General features: G+C 43.1%; 1 protein-coding gene across 1 annotated transcript in view; it reads left to right on the top strand.

Annotated features, from left to right (window-relative positions):
• The first annotated feature begins 2028 nt into the window (after window positions 1-2028).
• The window catches only part of PDS5B (PDS5 cohesin associated factor B), a 198000-nt gene continuing 182019 nt past the window's right edge, over window positions 2029-18009 (top strand). Inside the window, exon 1 of the mRNA XM_037799752.1 lies at window positions 2029-2153. The gene's annotated coding sequence lies outside the window, so the exon portion shown is untranslated. The remainder of the gene's footprint in view (window positions 2154-18009) is intronic.

The raw sequence follows: 18009 nt of genomic DNA, 5'->3' as shown, positions 1-18009 counted from the left end.
TTGTTCTCCCTTACAGCTGCTTAAATATTCCATCATGTGTATATACCACAGTTTGTTTATCTACTTGTCCGCTGATGGACATTTGAGCTGTTTCCATCTCTTGCAATGCTGCTTTAAATGAAAGTTTACAATACTAATTTCTGTAAATAAATACTATGTGTTCTAGCTTCCTTATTGAAGCTCCTGACGTCCATTTTATAGCAGAGAGGGATGTCTTGGTTTGCCAGGGCTGCTATAACAAATACACTGGTTGGCTTAAACAATAAGAATTTATTGTTTTGGCTCATAGTTTTGGAGGATAGTTGGTTGGTCATGCCTTCTCCAAAGTCTGTAGCCTTCTGGTGGTGGCTTGCAGGCAATGACTTCCTGCCTCCGTCACATGGCCATCTGTCTCTTGATGCTTTCTTTTGTGGCTTCACTCTTGTGCCCAAATTTCCTCTGTTCATAAGGCTCACAGTGCACTAATGCCCACCCTGATTCAATATTGCCTTTGAAGATCCTGTTTACAAATGAGCCACACCCACAGAACCAGTAGGGGGCATGACTCAATCCCCAAGGAGGGTTAGTGGGCAATTCTAGTTAAAGTACTTTGAAGTTGACATGACACCTTTAGCCATTTCAGAACTCACTGCCACATATAAGTTTTAGAATAACATTCTTACATGATTCAAACATTCCACACAAATGTACTGAGCACCTACTATGTGCCAAATGATGGGGATAAGAGCAGGGGACACTTCAGACAAGAATTCTCACCCTTATTTTGCTGTTCTTTTGAAACTTTCTTGCTCCCTGTCTTTGGAGGTTTGAGAGCTTAAGAGGCAAGAGAAGAAATATAATAAAAACAACCAAAGAAGTAGGGAAGATTTTTCCAGATTGGGACATCGTACTCTCTTCTTTGTGAAAGATTCATGTTGATGGAACAAATAGGAAAGTTCTTGAGATAATTTAAAAAAAGAACTCACTAGAGATTTAAAGAATGTATAAAATTAGTAGAACCCTGCAATTTTAGATGACAAAATCCTGAACAGTGGAATATAGTGTCACACGTCTAGCAGGTACTGGCGAATTGCCCAGGGAACATTGCTGAAATGGAAGAGGTCTTGGTATCTAAAGGTGTTCTGACCCGATGGAATTTTATGACACTTTTTGTTGTTGAATTATTGTGTCCCCTTACCGGTCGCCTAAACAAGTCTTCAAATTGGGAAAACTGTGGGACTTAGTAAAGATGTAACACAGCACAGATAAAAACTTCTTGATGGCATTTTGAGATGACTACGTCAGAGTTACTAAGCAGCAGAGTTAATATTACCAATTTCATTTACACTGCACAACATCAGTACTCAATTTGAGTTTTTAAAAATTCCCAGCCTTTACCCCCAAAATTGGAGATACATAACAACCTGTGACGTTTTCGGTTGCAGAGGTAGAGAACGGACTGACAGCTGCGTGTCCCGCCACCACCGCGGCGACAGCGGCGGCGTGTCCATGTGGCTGGGTGCGCGGAACGAGGCGGGGCGGAGTCAGGCAGGCGCGCGCGGGTCGGGTCGGGTCGGGGCGGGAGCCTGCGCGTGGACGAGGCGAAGCGGAGGGAGGCCGACGGTCGCGCGCGGGACGGGGCAAGGCGGGGCGGGGCAGAGGAGGGAGCATGCGCGGAACAGGGCGGGCGGGCGCGCGCGGGACGGGGCGGGGCGAGAGCATGCACGCTGACGGGGCGGGGGGGCGCAGGGAGGCGGGCGGGCGCGCGCTGACGGGGCGGGGCATGGGGGCGGCGGGCGGGGTGGGCGGGCGCGCGCGGACGGGGTGGGCGGAGAGAGGCGGGAACCCGGCGCGGGGGCGACGGGGCGGGGCGGCGGGACCCATGCAGGAGCATGCGCGCGGGAGGGGCGGGGGCGGGCCGGCGGGCGCGCGCGGGGCCGTCCGGTCAGCAGGGGGCGCTGCGCACCCACGCCACGTCCTGGCTGCCCCGGGTGCAGTCCGCGGCGGTTCGATTGGAGCAGCCGCCGAGGAGCGCTTGGCGCCATTTTGAAGCGGAGAGGCGGAGGAACGGCCGGGCTGGCTGCGGAAGGGGAGGGGGGGAGGAGGCGATTGGATGCGGCGGCGGAGCCCGGCGAGCAGCGGAGTGAGAGGAGACGCGCGGCGGCCGCCTGGAGGTAGGAAGGCATCCAGTTAACGGAAAGAGAACGCCTCCCCTGTCCGGGCGCCGCGCTCCATTTTCCGGGCGCCGCCACCGCGGCTGTGTCTGGCGGGGCTGGAGCGCCGCCCGCCTCCCGGGCTCGGGGCTCGCCTCCCGGGCTCGGGGCTGCGGCGGCGGCGGCGCAGGCGGGGGGCGCGGGCCGGGCCGCGCAGGGGGCCGGGGGCTGGTGGCGCGCTCCCTCCACGTCGCGGGCTCCGCCGCCGCCGACGGAAATTAAACTTGTCGCCCTGCCCGGGCCCGGCCGGCGGCTGTTTCGCGGGCGGCAGGCGGGCGGCGTTGCGCTCCTGTTGAATCCTCCCGCGGGCGGGCTTTCCCCTTTCCGGGCGAGGGGCGGGGAGGGGCTCTGCGCGCGGCCGGAGCGGCGTGCGGGCCTGGGTGCGCGGCCCCTCCTGCGTGTCCGCTCCTCCAGGGTCGCCTTCAACCTGTCCCCTCCTCCAGGGTTTCCTCCACCCGGGTCCCCTCCACCCGTGTCCCCTCCTCCAGGGTCGCCTCCACCCAGTCCCCTTTTCCAGGGTTTCCTCCCCCCGGGTCTCCTCCATCCATGTCCCCTCCTCCAGAGTCCCTTCCACCCGGTTCCCTTCTCCAGGGTCCTCTCCTCCGGGTCCCCTCCTCCACGGTCCCTCCTTCAGGGTCTCCTCCACCCCGTCTCCTCTAGGGTTCCCTCCACCTGTGTTTCCTTCTGCCGTGTCCCTTCCTCTAGGATCCCTCCTCCAGGTCCCCTCCTCCGAGTCCCCTCCACCCGGTTCCCTTCTCCCGTGTCCCCTCCTCCGAGTCCCCTCCACCCACGTCCCCTCCACCCGGCCCCTCCGTCAGGATACCCTCCACCCAGGTCCCCTCCGTGCGGCGCCTCCTCCCGGGTCCCCTCCTCCAGCGCCCGCGCCTCGGGTCCCCCTCCGCCTGGGCCCTGCTGGCTTTCTCCTCGCCGCCTGGCCGCTCGGCCTCGCTCGGGGCGAGGGAAACGGGTCTTCTGCTCTGACATTTGCCTGCTCTTTCTTGGCACCCGCCGGAGGGGAAGCGCACGGACCGCGCCTCACGGGGCTGGCGACGGGAAACTGAGGAAAGACAGCCGAGCCCCGCGCTTTAGCTTTACTCTGGAAGCCTCGGAGTTCGAACGACCACGAAAATGGTTATGCAATTGCAAATAGTTAACATTTTGCACTCTGCTACCTTATTGATACTTTAGAAGTTTTGGGTCAGGAGAAAAGCCTTGTGTGTTGTTGCGTATTTACGGTACAGCGGCTCTCGGGTTATCTTAGGGGGTGAGTCCGAATGCTGAAACCCGGCACTTATACGTTGCTCCGAAACGTATACTGCTCCTGGGAAGAGCAGTTTCCTATCCACGCATCACCCAGCTTGAGCAGCCTAACCGCCCCAGCACAGGGCGAGCCTTTTAGTGTACTATGAAGAGCTTCCTACGATCGCTCCTCTCATACTTTTCTTACAAAATGATGTCTGGGTAGTGGAGTCCCGGGTGACCCTCCTCTTTATTAAATGGTTTCAGAAACTTTGGACATAGCCTTCCATTTCAAAGCTTGGCTGCAGTCTTGAGAGGGTTGGGAATCTTCTGTCTTCCTGATAACCTTTAAACATTCAAGAGTGTTTTATATATAGGAGGTGAACTGCAAAAACATAGTAGTTATTTAAAATTTGCATGGCAATAGAATTGTTGATTTCAGCACACTTCGATGTAGTTCCAAAATAGAGCACTTTCTGTATTTTAAGCTCATGTAGTAAAGTGAATAGTTAAAAACGAATGTGTTGGTCTTGAAAGGATGCTTTTTATAGAGGCAGTGCATATGTCAGAGGTGGTTAGTTCTGTCAGGGACAAGAGATAAATCTATGGTGTATGCATGTCAATTTGTGGTACCAAATCTCATATCCCATGGCAATAGCAGAACACCTAATTAAAATTCAGAGCGGTGGGTATGTAGGTGAGTGGGGCAGTGTGGGACTTCTTTAGGTTCATTCTCAGAAACAGCCATAAAAACATGCCTTAAATCAGAACATCATTCTACATAATGTAAATTCACAAATATGCATAGAAAAGGTGCACTTTAGACATGCTTTATTCCTGCTGAAGTACTAACTTTTGTTTATTTTATTCTGATGATTTAAAAAGCATTCTCAATTAGGTGTGCGTGTCTTTTTTTTTTTTAGAGACTTTTTGTGCCCTTAGTAATTTTCTCTCTTGCTGGTGGAGGGTGATTCTCCTCATGGTCACCTTGTTTTCATAGCAGCTTTTCTTACTCTTTCTCTCCACTTTATTCCTTTCTGGTTATGTCTGTCTTTTTTCTTCCCTTGCTTTTCCAAGAATTAGGGGAATTATGTGGGAAGATAGTGATTCTTGTTGACGAGATGTTTTGACTTGCTTATTTGATTGGTAATTCTACCAAGTTTGCTATTGTATAAAAGCAGTTTTAATTTTTGAATTTATTTTAAAAAATTGTTATATAGCTAACAGTTACAAAAAGTAACGTTTTGAGGACTAGGCTTTATCAGTAAAGCTTAACATAAAGTGAATGAATATCTTGTATTAGATAGGGTTTTTTTTTTCTCTGGTAGAGATGAAATAGAATACACCCAAAACAGTGAGGAAAGGAATATTTTGGGGCATTTGCTCTTTCTTTTTATTCCTATTAGAGAATTTAGACACTATCCTTTGGCTTCCTCAATGCTACTTATTTGGATCCTGTTTGCCTAGAACTAACAGGCAAGCTCATGGAGGATAACTACTGTATTTAATTTATATTGAAAAAGAATGAATTTGCACTTTCTTTGTTAGTGTTAGCTGGGAGAAAATTTAGAATGATCTCCAACTCACTTATCGAACTCACTTACCTTATACATGAGAGTTTAAGTACAGATTGTAATTTAATTGATTTATTCCAGGTCACAGTCATATTGATGTGGTAGAATTAGGGCACCCCTTAGATCCCCTGGAAATTTAGAAGCTTCCCCGTGGTCTGTATTTTATTCAGGATTAAACAATATTTGAAATCATTGTGAGGTACCATATTGTTTCCCATTCTGCTTCACCCCTTTTCCTCCATTCATTCAACTGAGAAATAAAGATTCAACCTTAAACCCTCTGTTTCAGAGTCTGGTTTCGTAGTCTTTGGTCAGGATTCTGTCCCGTTAGATTGTTTCAGAAGATGACCTCTTGCATGTGCCTGTCTCAGAAGCTGCTTGATCTTCCATGGTGTAACATTATTTGACATGGCATTTGAGAAACATGTAAGTCAGAGTAATTTGGAAGAGTTAGAATTGAAGTTTATTTTGTTATCAGATGTATGTATGAGTGTGTGTGGTCTGTATTTTCCCCCTTGTAAACTCCATTTGCTATGCAAGTCTTTTGACATTTCCAATGACGGCATGTATTTGGAGAAAACTTTATTTGACTTGAGTATTCCTGCTTGGGAATATTTAAAATTCCAAAAATACTCCAGTAATTTCTTTGAGAATGTATTTACTTTTTAAGCTTACAAGGCTGCCAAATGATTTGCAGTTTGGACTCCATGGAGTGTGGATATCAGCTCTTTCCTCACACTGTTTTGTTTTGAACCACTTGAGTATCAACATTTCCCCCCACGCTTGAAAAAGGTTTTACAGTCTTTTCTCAGTAATTTGTTCAGAATTAAATCTGCTGCCTTGAGACTTAATTTTTTAAGTTGGCAGGGTTGGGGGTGTGTGTGCGCGCATGCGGTGACAAAATCACCAAGATTAAGCTCAGATGAGTAAAATTTAGTTGTTGTAAAGTAAATCTTAAAACCATTAATCAGATATTTGAAAGTATCCATAATAGCTGTGCTCTAATGAACAGACATTAATAGTAAGCAGTAATTAGAAATACTTGGTTTAGCCATGTAAAACTTAGATGTCAGCTAAGGGGAGTGGAAGAAAGACTGATTAAACAGGAAGCTATTTTCAGGGATCCTTAACCGGCCATAACCTGGAAGCCCTCCACTAACGTGCCTCTCCCATCTTTGACTGAATGCTCTGGCCTGTTTCAATTAAAATGAGCAAATATTAGTTAAGCTTCCGTATACGTACAGTACTGGGATGATGCACAAAACAGGGCCAAGACCCTGCCCAGTAGAAGTTCAGAGTCTGGGGTTTGTCCACCCCCAAGGTGATGTGAACTGGGAGAAAGCAGACAATAAGACCCCCCCTGCTGTTACTTGGTTCTGGAAGAGTTAGGCCTTCCTCCTTCCTCGCTGGCAGCTGAAGCTGCTCTGCTCTATGTGTGAGAGTGAGATTGGCCACAACAGTCTTTGTCTGGATATGACATTCATTGCAGGAGGGGTTATTGTAGCCACGGCCCTTGGCTCTCTCTAGGGGAGGATGGTGAGGGTCCCCAAGGAAGAGAGTGTGTGGATTCTCTGGACAGTGCAAGGATTCTTTTTCTCTTCTTTGATCTCAGAGGTGATCTTAGGAAGTGAAGAGATTTTCAAGTAGAGCCCCATGTCCCAAGATATATCCCTTACCTGCTGAAATTCCATAGGCACTTCCAGTTAGTTTTCAGATCCTGGAGTGGTTGGCGAGTGGAGCCTTGGCACTAGGGTGCTGGCTACGGTTGTGGGGATAGAGTATTTCCAAGAGCTGTATAGTTTAAGTTAAAAGTTACACATGTATATGGTAAAAAATGTAATTCTGACAGTATTGAAAAGTAACAAAAAAGTTACTTTTCTTCTTCTCTTGTAAGGTAACCCACTGTTAACGGTTTCTGGGAAGTTTATTATGCATATAGCTGAACATATACATTATTACTTTTATTTAAAACATGCAAATATTGTACTGCTTGTTTGCTGGTTTGGGGGCTGCAATTTACATTTTCCCCTGAAGTTGCAGAGATGTTTTCATACTGGCACCTATAGATCAACGTAATTGAAAATGATAGAGTATTTTCTATATGGATGTTAAATTTATCTGACTCCTGTTGAGTGATATTTAAGTTGTACCAGTTTACACTAACTAGCACTGTATGTATGTTTGTCACATTTTCACCAGCATTGGACTTCATTAAACTTTAAACTTTTTGCCAATTTGATATGTGAAATTTATATCTTGTTTTAGGTTTTCAGTTCTTTGATTATGAAAGAAAGTAAACATATTTTTCCCTGTGTTTAGTGGGGGAGGGCTATGTGTAGCACGTTTGAGATAGAGTAGCTTGATTTTCTTGCTCCTCTTCCTGCCTCCTCTGAATGGAGAGGGTCAGCGTGGGGGGTGGAAGCCCTGGACTTGGCGTTAACAGAAGGGAGAAGAGAGGCAGAAGCACTTACAAAGGCAGGATGAGGGGGCTGAGAGTAAGGGGAAATGCATTTTGCATGGGGCAGCTCTGCCTCCTACTGTCTGGTTTCCCTTTCTCACCCCCATCCCGAGGGTCATTACGTTTCTTGTCCTACTGTCATCTGGTTGGCTCATCTTCCCTCCCAGGGGTGGCAGCCTGAACTGTGGGATTTCAGCTTCTCCAGAGATGAGGGACGCTTAGTTTTCTCATAGGCAGTCCGAGGGCACAGTGCTCCTGTCTAGCATTCTCGAGATCTGTTTCCTGGTCTCACACTGTGTGGTACCTTGTTGGAGCCGATTTTCTGCTGAAGCGCTGGAGGCTTTGCATGCCTGACTGGACAGCAACGTGGAAATGTTTCGTGGGATCCATGGGCGTTGTCCCTACTGAATCTTTTATGTACTTCCTCCGCCTCCAACTTCACCTCTTTTATGAAATAAGTTATTTTCTTCGTGGGCTTGGGAGGTGATTGGTTTAAAAGACTTTTCTCTCTCCCCAGTTATTCTTATATACCCTATTTTTTGTCAGATGACTGGTCCTTGTGTTCTTGCTACCTGTGGGCTAGGCCAGTGGTTCTCCACCAGGGGCAGTTTTCCCCTCTCCAGCGTAGTTGGCAATGTCTGGAAACAGTTTGGTTGTCCTACTGGAGGGACAGTGCTCCTGGCATCCAGTTGAGTGCTGCTCGGCGTCCTGCAGTGTAGAGGGCAGCCCCCTACGACAAGGGGCTCTACAGCCCCAGGCGTCACCAGGGCCGAGGTTGAGAAGCCCCGGTCCAGGAAGCCTGCAGACCCCCCAGCCGGTTGGAATCACCTGCCCACCCGGCTGCAGAGTGGCAAGCAGGCGGTGGAAACACTTAATGTAGTCTTAAGCTAAACATGGTAAGCTGTAAAGACAGTTCTTGAGCACTTTTTCCCCTCTTCATTTTGATAGCTTTCTTTTCAGTTTTTTTTTTTTTGTTTTTTTTTTTTACTTTCTGTCTTCTCTCCTATCCTTATGGTATAATATAATTAGGTCAAGACTTGGAAGTCCCCAGCCCACTGTTCAAGACTTAAACAGCGATGGGAGCATATTTTAGGCATTTGGTATGATGCTTGATGAGTGAAGGCCCTTTCTAAGGAAGGCAGGAGAGCATGGTGGTCAAGAGGCTAGACTCAGTCTAGAGGCTAGACTCAGAGTCAAGAGTGCTTGGGTGTTTATTCTGTCTCCATCACTAGCTAGTTGTGATACACTGGGTGGATTACCTAATTTTGCCAAGCCTCAGTTTCTTAACCTGTAAAGTAGGGATAATAGCATATATCTTATTTTTTAAATAGCTTTATTGAAATATGATTTGTATATCGTACAATTCACCCGTTTAAAGTGTACAGTTAATTAATTTTTAGTATATTCACAGGTTTGTGCAGCAACCACCACAGTCTAATTTTAGGTTAGTTTTGTCCCCAGTAAAAGAGACCTTGAACCCATTGGCCCCAACCCCCCTTCCCGTCATCTCATTGGTGTTTGTGATAAACCAGGCCAAGTGCTTAGCCTGGTGCCAAATAAGTCAGTAATCAGTAAAAGACTGGTGTAACTGGGGCAGGGAGATACATTTTTTGTGGCACACTCCATTCATGTCATTTCACAGGAGGCAAGGATGGGATAATTGTTTATTGAATGGATATTTGCATGCTATATTGTACAGAGAAATTGTGGCTAGAGATAAAAGATGAAAGTTATTCCTTCAAGCAAGAGATGTATATTCAAGTAGGAGGAAAGAGACCGGTGTAAGAGTAATTATAAAACTAGGCAGAATACAGCTAGTGCTTTCAGGAAGGCATAAACAAAATATTTGAAACTGGAAATTTGAATAGAAGGAGATTGATTGTGTTAGGCTAAGAGGAGCCGTGAAAAACTTCTTGAAGGAGGGCCCCTCCTGGCCAGGTCCTAGGTGATGGAAGTCTAGGCCTTTTGGCACCTGTGAAGAAGGCGCAGAGAATGCTGTACTCTTTGAGGTCTCACCTCAGGCTGCTGCTGCTTGATTCCCTTTCTTGATGTTTCTAGTTTGTTGTGAACCTGGGAAGTCAGGAAATGCAAAGTTTTAGATTGCTTTCTAAATGTATTAAATAAAGTTTTAATGGCAAAAAGATAGGAGTTTTAGTAGGTAGTCTTATGCTGTTGCTTTGAGTTAGTTGCCTTTTTAGATTTGCCTCTGGCTCCTGATTTCATCCTAGGTAATTGGGTTTATAGAATAAGTAATACTTAGACAAGTAAGGCTCATTTACACATTTTCCCTTGCTTGCTTCTCCGGGGCTCTTACTGGCAATCATAGCCCTTGACTTCTCTCCTGATTTTCCTGTCTTTTGCTAGCAGGCATTTCCACCTGCGTGTCCTTAGGGGCACCTCCAGGGCAATGTGTCCGAATCGCAGCTGCCTCTCGCTGCTCTTTAGCATCCTCTTAACTTTTGCCTTGGTTGGTAATCTAAATACTTTAGCATCAGCATGGTTCTTACCCAGTTTCCCAGCATTTCCTTTGACTTCCTTGTACATTTTCTAAACGCTAGAGAGCACTGAACTACTCCCAGCTCCTTGTTACCTTAGGCCCTTGGTCTCTAGGTCTTTGCATGTGGATTTCTCTGCTTTTAGGGGTTCCTTTCTGCTTGGCCATGTGTCCCAACTCCTGCTTATGACGCATCAGGCAGCACCTGGCTCTCCTTTCTCCTCTTAAAAACCTGGGTCCATCTCTGTCATAGAAATCCCCACACTGTGTATTGTAATTTGTTGAAGTATGTTTCCTTGCTCTAGATTGTTAGCTTCTTGAGGGTCTTGATTTTTTTTTTTTTTTTTTTTTTTTTTTGGTTATTTTGGATCCTAGTAGTGTTGGCACATAGTAGATAAGTATTTACTGAGCATGTAACTATATACATACGTACACATATACATGTGACAATCCCCGACTAGAGGAAAAAAGAGGAAAACTAATGCAGTAGTAAGCTCCCAAAGTCATTTTTGCAATTTATTTTAATTTTATTGATAGATTTTTCTTCAGGTCTAATGAAATACAATAAGATGTACAGATCTTAGGTGTTTACTTTGAGGAGGGGTGACAGTTAAACCCATGGAACCACTACCCCAAAGAAGATCTAGAGCATTTCCACCAGCCCGGGAGTCTCCTTGTTCCCCCTTTCAAGTCCATCTCCCTTGCGCCCCCATACTCTGATTTCTAACAGTGCAGATTAGTTCTTTCCTGTGTTTGTACAGTCTGTGTTCTTTTGTAGCTGGCTTCTTTTGCTTAACATATTTTTGAGATTCATTACATGGGGTTGGCCATATCAGTAGTTTTCTTGTTATTGGTGAGTGGTATTTCATTGGCTTAATATAACACTGTTTATCTTTTCTTCTGTTATTGGACATTTAGGCTCCCAGTTTTTGACTGTTACGAATAGTGCTATTATTATAAACATGTCTGTACAGGTCGTTTTGTAAACAAGTGTTTTCATTTCTCTTGGGTAAATACTTAGGAATGGAATTGCTGGTTTTATAGGTAGTATGTTTAACTCTATAAGAAACTGCCATCTAGTTTTTCAAGGTGTTTTTCCATTTACACTTCCATTTTTGATTAGAATTCTAGTTGCTCTACATTCTCGCCAATGTTTGGGCAATAGGTCTGTTTAATTTTAGCCATTCTAGTAGTTGTGAAGTGGTTTCTTATTATGGTTTTATTTTGGATGTCTTTGATGACTCATGAGGTTGATCACCTTTTCATTTGTTTATCGGAACTTAGTGTATTTTCTTTTGCGAGATGACTCTTCAAGTTTTTTGCCCATTTTAAAATTTGGGTTGTTTCTCTTTTTATTATTGTGGGAATACTTAATATATTCTCGATACAATGTCTTTGTCAGATCAATGTATTGAGAGTATATCTCTTAGTTTTTAGCTTTTCTTTTCCTTAACAGTATATTTTGAGGAAGTCCAGTTAATCAGTTTTTTTCTTTTATGGATTGTGCTTTTTGTGCTCTAAGAAGTCTTTGGAAGTCTTTGTCTACCCAAAGTCATGAAAACATTCTCTCGTGTTTTCTTTTAGAAGTTTCATAGTTTTAACTTATACATACACTATGTAAAAGGGCTGTGAGCCATCTCTGATTAATTATTTGTGCATGGGGTAAAGTAGGGGTGGTGGTTCCTTTTAAAAAATACATTTATTCAGTTGTTCCAGCACTGTTATTTGGAACAACATTGTTTCAACTGCACTGAATTGCTTTTGTGCATTTGTCCAGAATTGTTTGCCTTTATACCCATGGATCTATTTTTGGACTTTATATTCTGTTTCGGTGGTAGATTTGTTTCTTCTTAGGCCATGTTGTACTGTCTTGATTATTGTAGCTTTGTAGAAAGTCTTCAGTCAGTGTGAATTCTATAACATTGTTTGGCAAGTCTAGTTCCTTTGCATTTTCTTATAAATTGTAAAATGTTTCTCAGTTTCTTAAAAGATTTTGATTGGGATTGTTGAATCTATAGATCCATTGGGGGAGAAATGACACATTAACCATATTGAATTTGGTGGCCAACCTCTAAGATGGCCCCAGTGATTCTTGACTCCTGCTGTTTGTACCCTTTTATAGTCACCTCACACACTGTTTCAGGGTGAGACTGGGTGATTGATGGAGTATGGCAAAATTGGTGTTTTATCACTTCGGAGATTAGGTTATAAAAGACACTGTGGCTTATGCGTTAGTGCCTCTCTCTCATATCACTTGCTCTAAGGGAAGCCAGGTGCCATGTTATGGAGAGGTCCATTGCCAAGAACAGTGAAGGGTCTGATATTTTACCCTACTTGCATTCTAGCAAATTAACCTGCTACGGTTTCCTGGATGCTGATAGAAGACACAAGACTCTTGGGTCAGAGATGAAGGACAGTTTATTGGCTCACCAGTAGTAGCAGCCAGAGTGTTGGTGATTTCACACCGATTCCTTGAGCTCCAGTTCACACAGGACAACGTGAAGAAGACCAGATGACATCTGCACTCACAGTGGGAGGAGCACTGAGCATAGGGAAACTGTTTTTTAATGGGGAGGAAGCATATCTGTCCTTTGCTCAAGAAGAGACTTTATCTTCCAAGTCTGTTCACTATACAGAGATCCTTGAAAAGATAGGAACAAAGGGCAGCCAGAGACTTGGTCACAAGATGTGCAGAAATGCAAGAGACCCATGGAGTCCTATGGGAGACCCATGTCTCCCAACAACCACGAGGCAAAGAACCGAGGCCTTTTGCCAATAGCCGTGTGCGAGTTCAGGGGCAGATCCTCCAACCTTCGGTTGTCTGCAGACCCAGCTACAGTTTGACTGCAGCCTTATGCGTACTCAGACCCAGACCCACCCAGCTAAGCTACTCCTGTGTTTTTTTTTGTTTTGTTTTGTTTTGTTTTCTGTTTTTTTTTTAATTAGAGATATTGTACGTTTACAGAAAAATGCGTAAAATACAGTTTCCATATTATACCCTGTTATTAACATCTTGCATTAGTGTGGTATATTCATTACAATTCATGCTTCTGGATTCTTTTTTTTTTAATTCAGTTTTATTGAGATACATTCACATCCCATATACTCATACACAGTGTACAATCAACTCTTCACATTGCCATCATATAGTTGTGCATTCATCACCACAATCAATTTTTGATTATTTTCCTTATTCGAAAACAAATAAAAATTGAAATAAAAATAAGAATAAAACTAAAAGTAAAAAAGAACACCCGAAGTGTTCCATCCCCCATCTCACCCTATTTGTCAATTAATTTTTGTCCCCATTTATCTACTCATCTGTCCATACACTGGATAAAGGGAGTGTGAGCCACAAGATTTTCACAATCGCACGGTCACACCGTGTAAGCTACATAGTTATACAGTTGTCTTCAAGAATCCAGGCTACTGGGTTGCAGTTCAACAGTTTCAGGTATTTCCTTTGAGCTATTCCAATACACTAAAAACTAAAAAGGGGTCTCTGCATAGCATGGAAGAATGCCCTCCAGAGTGACCTTGACACCATTTGAAATTTCTCAGCCACTGAAGCTTTATTTTGTTTCATTTCTTGTCCCCCTTTTGGCAAGAAGATTTTCTCAGTCCCATGATGCTGGGTCCAGGCTCATCTCCGGGAGTCATTTCCCACGTTGCCAGGGAGAGTTATATCTCCTGAAGTCATGTCCCCACATAGGAGAGAGGGCAGTGAGTTCATCTGCTGAGTTGGCTTAGCTAGAGAGAGAGAGGGCCACATCTGAGCAACAAAGAGATTCTCTGGGGGAGACTCTTAGGCATAATTATAAGTAGGCTTAGCCTTTCCTTTGCAGTAACGAGCTTCATAAGGGCAAGCCCCAAGTTCGAGAGCTTGGCCTACTAAATTGTTAGTCCTCAGTGTTTGTGAGAATATCAGTAATAACCCGGGTGGGGAAGTCCAGCTTTTCTTCATTTCCCCCCCAGTTCCTCAGGGGAGCCCTGCAAATACATTTTTATTTTCTGCCCATATTACTTTGGGATGCATTGGGATTTCACACTAACCTGTACAAACCTACTAAATCTTACTTGCTGTTGAAAGTTCATGTATTTATAGTGTTTGAATAAACTGACCATATAAGTTAAATTATTTAGTGTGTTACAGAAAATATAGATCCTGCATCAAATAAACATCTCTTCCCTTGGTGTCACGCAGGAGTTGAAGTTTTAAAACACAGTCAGTATTGTCCTTTACCCTTTGGCCTGATTTGCCTTAGTCCTAACCAGTTCCACTTCATTCATATCTTTAATTAAAGTCGGAACTGTTTTTCAGCTTGTTGAACATTTGCTGTATGAGGTAATGATGACATTCATGGCTGCTGAACTTTAGCTCTGAGTTTCAGGTGTCACGCAGATACCCAGAGTTCCAGAGACCGACCAGGATATACACAAAGAGCTTAGCATCTCAGAATTTGAAGATAACTATTACTACTCAAGAATAGGTGTGACTACTGTAAGAACTTACAACCTAGGGACCATTACAATAAGCGTTCCCCTGATAAGCTGTGCTCTAAGATTCAATTCTCAGAGTTTACACATTATAGTTTATCCGTATTAGTGAGGAGTTATAACATGTCTTTTTTTTTTCTTGCAAACTTCACTCAAAATGCTGTCCTCAAGATCCATTCACCTAGTTGTGTGTCTCACAGCTTCATTCCTTCTTGCAGCTGCTCAGTATTCTATTGTATGCATATACCACAGTTCATCATTCTGTTCATCAGCTGATGTACCCTTAGGCTACCTCCATCCAGTGCAAATTGTGAATACTGCTGCCATAAACACCAGTGTGCAATGCTCCCAGATTCTTGAACCTTAGAAACTGTGTGAGATAATAAATGTTGTTTTTGAGCTTCTAAATTTTGGAGTAATCTAGTATACAGCAATGGATTACTAGCCCAATTTTGTATATCTCCTTTTATTTAGATCATCTTTAATTTATTTCAATAGCATATTTTAGTATCATTGTAGAGATCTTGCATGTTAAAGTTATTCCTAAGAATTTTGGATTTTTGATGCTACTACAAATGAAATTTTTTGAATTTCATTTTTCACTTGTTTCCTACCAGTATGTAGAAATACAGTTGATTTTTTATTATTGTCCTTGTATTTTTTGATGTTGCTTAAATTCACTTAGTTCCAATAGTCTTTTTGCAGATTCCTTAGGGTTTTCTTCACATAACAGTCATGCCATTTGTGAATAAGGCAGTTTTATTTCTTCCTTTCCAACCTTTAGGTTTGTATATTTTTTCTTAGCTTATTGTACTGTCTAGGATCTTCAGTACAGTGTTGAAGGGAAATAGTAAAAATGGACATCCTTGCTTTGTTCCTGATCTTAAGAGGAAAGCATTCAGTCTTTCACCATTAAGTGGAAGATCAGCTGTGGGTTTTTTGGGTAGTTTTTTTGTTTTTAATACATGGAGGAAGTTCCTTTCCAGTTCCAGTTTAATGAGTTTTTTTTTTTTTTTAAATATGAATGGGTTTTGGATTTTGTCAGATGCCTCTTTTTGTGATTTATTGAGATAGTGGTATAGTTTTTGTCTTTTAATCTTCTATTATGGTGAATTGTGTTTTTTTAAACTTTGTATTTTGGAATAATTTCATGCTTATAGGAGAGTTGCAAAAATAATACAAACTTCATACAGAGAACCCCAACATATTTCCCCTTCTCTTAGAGTCTGCTGAGATTCCCATTATGACCATGTTTTCTTTAAAGTCTTTGAACATATTTATAATAACTGCTTTAAAACCCTTCTTTTTTTATGTCATATAACATGTTTACAGCAAGCGTAATATTGACAAAAAGCTTATTTCGCACACCACTTAGATTGAATTCAAAGGAAGAATTTCATTGAAAAAATATTTATATCTAGATATCTTCCCATGTGCACATACCTTTGTATATATAAAAATTTCACATATGCAGTACACATACAAAAGACTTTGATACTTAGTGTTTTGATTACGCAGACATCAATTGCTGTATATTGGGAAAATAAAAAAATTATTATCCATAAATAGCATTTTTGATATCAGAATAGAGAACTGTTAATAAAAATGATATATTTGGTATAAGGGGCCTGTCTTAAGTAAATGTTTCTGTGGTCCCATTACATATGTCCATATTCACAGCTGTAATATTTTTATTATTTATATCTGCTTTTATTTTCACTGTATATCCATAAAATTATATGTAGATATCACTTACTTTCTTTACCTTTGTTACCTACCTGCTTGTATTTGTATGCCTCCTTAATGCTATCAGTTCAGTTTCCTCTTCTTCAACTTCTGTTTCCCTTTTTTCTATGCATGTATTTTTCCACTTTCCCCTTTCCTGTGACCACATCCATTCTCATTTCTACTTGTCTGTCCAAGTAGAGCACTTACATTTCTATATCTCTGCTTTTATATATCTAATTCAATAAGTATGTTACTATTATTTTCATGACAGCATTTTCAAAACTGAAAATATCATCTTCCACCACACTCAAAAGCCCACTAATCTTATATAATACTTTATTTTTATTATTTCTATTATTTTTTATAGCTACTCATATTAAAATCACTTATCACAACCCAGCTTAGCTCTAGGACCAAGAACATGTCAGGCATGGAGTCAGACATGAGTGTAATAGGACTGACTTACAGGGGTTATGGTTCCACGGCAGCGGTGGACCATGAAAGATGGAAGTTTGCTCTTTGCAAAAGCAGGGGGTGCCAGGGGATGATTTATAAGGGTTAGGACAAGGAGGGCATGAGAACAGAGTCTCAGCAGGGTCTTGTGACACAAGGGTGTGTAGATTTATCAACAGTGATTAGGGGAGGGGAGTTTCAATGCTTTGTTAACAATACATTTTTTGCCCCCCAGGGGAGGTCTGATGACTTGTAACTTTTGTCCCAGTCAGGTAGGTGCTACCTGCAATCACTATGGAGGGGAGGGGACCCAGGCCCTGGGCCCCCACTACCCACCCCCACATGGACTGTATTGACCATAGGACAGGCGTGGCATCCATAGACAACAGAGCACTAGAAGTCCCCCCCACAGAGATAACAACTTCACAAAGAGTTGCCTCCATGGCCAAGAAAAGGGAGTTAAACCATTTAGACAAGGAGTTAACTGATAATCGCTGAATTCTGCCAGACCAGTAGGATATTCCATGCAGTCCAGTTTGTAGGGGTCACAGTCCAAGGAAGGCTGGTAGCACCTAAATGTGGCAAGTCCATGCAAACCCAGCGTGGGGTTCGATTGTGGGCGTGAGTTACTGCTGAGGCCTACTGCAGGCAGGTGTTTGAGGAGTTATGGTTCCATGGTGGAGGCGGGCTGGGAAAGATGGAAGCTAGCGCTCTGCTAAAACCCTTTTTTTTTCATTCTTTCGTCTAGATTATCTCATGGTCTTTTTCTTTTGACTGCTTATTGCCCCCCCTGCCCCACCCCCTTGTCATGGGTCACGTTTTCCTGCTTCTTTTCTTGTCCAGAAAGTGTTAATTGTATAGTGGCTGATAAGGTATAGCATCTCTAAATTCTCTTCATATTCCTCTGATGAATACAGTGGTACCTCGGTACTCATTGTTAATTGGTTCCAGGAGGTGCAACAAGTACCAAAATCGACGAGTACCAAACAAATTTTTCCCATAAGGAATAATGTAAATGAATTTAATGTGTTCCCAAACCAAAGACAGTGCACATTTTTAAGGCAATATGTAAAAAGATATGGTTGTATGTATTACTTTACATGAGAAATAAACCTAAAAATTAATAAATACTTAGATTAAATAAAATAAAAACTTTTTACCTCTACTGAGAAGAGTCCATGGCCTAATGGGATGGTGGGAGGAGAGTGATGAGGAGGAGAGGTTACATGGAGTGTTGCTTGGAAGGAGAGTCCCCCTACAATAAAACATCAGGCACTTGCACTTCAGGTGTTCTTTCTCTTTTCTGCCTTTTTTCAACTTGGACCACAGTCTCTGACACACTCTTTGTCACCTTCACTAAAAACTTCTCCAATG

The sequence above is a fragment of the Choloepus didactylus genome, chromosome 12 (assembly GCF_015220235.1).
Source record: "Choloepus didactylus isolate mChoDid1 chromosome 12, mChoDid1.pri, whole genome shotgun sequence".
In the NCBI taxonomy this organism is placed as follows: Eukaryota; Metazoa; Chordata; class Mammalia; order Pilosa; family Megalonychidae; genus Choloepus; species Choloepus didactylus.
This window is presented reverse-complemented; position numbering and strand designations above follow the sequence as displayed.